General features: G+C 36.4%; 1 long non-coding RNA gene across 1 annotated transcript; it reads left to right on the forward strand.

The window, feature by feature from the left end:
* Positions 1-576: 576 nt before the first annotated feature.
* Positions 577-2,546, forward strand: LOC126928249 (uncharacterized). The gene is made up of 2 exons (XR_007716474.1): positions 577-2,096; positions 2,225-2,546. It is a non-coding gene; the product is annotated as an uncharacterized LOC126928249 (long non-coding RNA).
* The last annotated feature ends 348 nt before the right edge of the window (positions 2,547-2,894 follow it).

Consider the following 2,894-nt stretch of genomic DNA (forward strand, 5'->3'; position numbering starts at 1 on the left):
TTTCAATTCGTTTCATATAACAGTTTGTTGCGATATGAAGCTCTTTGCTTTCGTCGAAACGGAAGTAGATGAGATACGTTCAAGTCAGACACGTACGCTTAATGAAGTTTAATTGAATTACGGTATTGTCGTACATACTTAACACATCTTTGACCGGTCACGAGTTAACTCGTGTTTTCATGGCCAAATTGTGCACCATTACACGCAGATGATTGTTACACTGTTTATCATACGAAAAAGAAATATTAAAAGTTGAAATAAAAATATATAAAATTTATTAAAGTTTATTTATATTGTTTTACTTTCACATCCAATTACGAAATAATAACCGATGACATGTGTTAAATTTTATTTATTATATATCCTTGCAGTGCAATAGATTATTTACCTAATTATTGTAATTACACGTCTACTCTTTTGTGTAAACAAGCCGTATTTTCTAGTCGCTTATTCATTAGATCGATTAATCCCACAAAACAAAAAATAGACAAAACTGATGAAATTATGTAAAATAAGCGTCGATCAAAAAGTGCTTCGGCACTAAAATCTCAATAATTTCGAAAACTCCAGCTAACCATTGCGGCCTAATTCAACGATGTTTCAGCGATACCTATTTCCACTATCTGTTCGTTTATTTCTGTCCGAAATTGTAGTCGGTCGAAGAATATGGAACATTTGATAGAACTCAACTTATGGTCAAGAGCTACCAGGCTACGGACTGGTGCTTTAATTCTCAAATACAAGAAAAGGGATGGAATAATTCATAAGGGGGTTGCCGTTTCCTCAGCGTTTTGTGCGTCCGGAGCTTCCACGCGGAATAGCTCCTTTTCAAGCGGATTATTCCACAAGCTACCAAGCTAATGCAGCTTCCAAGCAGCTCGTACCTTCGTCTAGCAGTTCCTGGTACGCCTGGCCTGTAATCCGTCACTTGGGAAATATTGATCCGCCATCGAACATAAAAGGGACAAAAAGAAAAACGTGGAGAGAAGATCACAGATTTTCCTGCGGCGCGACGAAGAGATCCAAGTTGTCTTCCGCTAGACTCAACCAACCAATTTCTGCTGGCTCGACGAACGTGATTAAGGAAAATTAATTATCTCTGGTCGACCATATGAAACATTTGTTTATCCTCGTCGAGTTAAGCTTTCGTGGACTTTGATAATTAATTAGCGACATCCTCGAAGACATTACAGTCGATTAATCGGGATAATTGAGTAACCCGGCTTTCCTCGTATCATTATCTACCATTTTGGAATCCTTTCTATTCCACACAACTGGTATCTGCCTCAGCTCTACTTCAATTTCCTTGCTCTCGTCTCGACTTATCGTCCCGAATTTCCGTCTACGCTTGCCAATTTCCGTGTGTCTTCTGATTCAAGATGATCTTACGATCCTTTGCTTCGTATTAATTAAATTGGCCACGATAAGCGGGACAGCGTACGTGATATAAAGTTTTCATAAGTATTTTGACATTTTCAATAGGAAACTTGTATGTCCATATTGTACGCGCTACATGAAACATTTTGAAATTTCATTTCATTAGCACTGTAACATGACATGATTATTTTTCTTCTTTTTTGACAATTTGGAAGGATTAATTTAATAGACCAAGTGTAAAAAGATTTCGAAGAAATTGCAATTAGTCGAAAGAAGAAGAAAATAGCAAAGATCTTTCGATGTCTGTTACTTGATTCCATTGATCAACCAATTTCGATAAAATGTTCAACATATCTGTAACTGAACAACGTCATCATCCTCCTACGTACATGAACTATGAACTTTCGCGCATTTAGAGGAAATTTAAAAATGCAAAATTGCGCAAAATATACATACATATATATGTAAACTCCCTAGAGTTCAGGTAGGATAGGGATTCTTTTCGTTTTACGGGTAGCACGACAGGCTGTGTTTCATGGACAGAACGATCTTCCTTTGTTTTACGGACGGCCATTTGAAGAAACACGTTCTTCCCAAACGAACGGACAGAGAGTTACATTAGAGACAGATAAGGTTACAGAATAGTTATTTAAGATTTTAAAGACTGAAGGAGAAATATTGGTAGCTAAGGACGTTGAAAATCGATTCTCGATTTTCAGGTAAACATTGTATCAAAGACTTGTTATTTCCCATGTAGATAATTATCGTTATTTATTGTTATAGACGCATATTAATTGTTTATTTTTGTATTTTTAATTACTTCATAATAAAAAAACTCGATTTTCAGACTTTAGAATCGATCCCTGAATTATCCAATTATTGAACCTTATAAATCGACTTTCCCTACGCCATGTTGCTGAAAGTTAACCTACGCGTCGTCATGAACGAGAACGCGAAACAGTAGAAGATAGAGAAGATATAGAATCTATCAGAAGACCAGAAGACGAAATATGCTGTATTTTCCCCCCGGAATATCAAGAAGAAAAGTACCATCAATAATTATTCAGTTTACCAATAGTGAAGAAGGTCGCAAACAGTCTAACCAAGGTAGGCCAATGTAGAAATATTAAACTCACAATAGATGACGAGACAGCAACATTGTATATCAATACGGATTCAAGCTTCGCAATTCGAGACATTGTCTTAGAGGAACCAGAAATAACTCGCACAAGAAAAACAAAGACGGAAATTGACATGGTAAAACTTCTAGAGACTCTCCGAAAATGAGATAAGAGGGAAATAGAGGAAATAAACTTCAATATAGAACAATTTGAAGGAACTCGAAAAGCCACAGACTGGATATCGGAGCATGAAGAGGAATGCAAAAGATACAAAATAAAAGGTAATGAGGAAAAAGTCAAAGGTTTAAGAAAGTATCTAGGAAAAACAGCAGAAAGAAAGCAGTACCAAAGGAATCTGCTGAAAGCTGAAGTACACAACTGGGAAGATTGGAGGAA

The sequence above is a fragment of the Bombus affinis genome, unplaced genomic scaffold (genome assembly GCF_024516045.1).
Source record: "Bombus affinis isolate iyBomAffi1 unplaced genomic scaffold, iyBomAffi1.2 ctg00000743.1, whole genome shotgun sequence".
Classification (NCBI taxonomy): Eukaryota; Metazoa; Arthropoda; class Insecta; order Hymenoptera; family Apidae; genus Bombus; species Bombus affinis.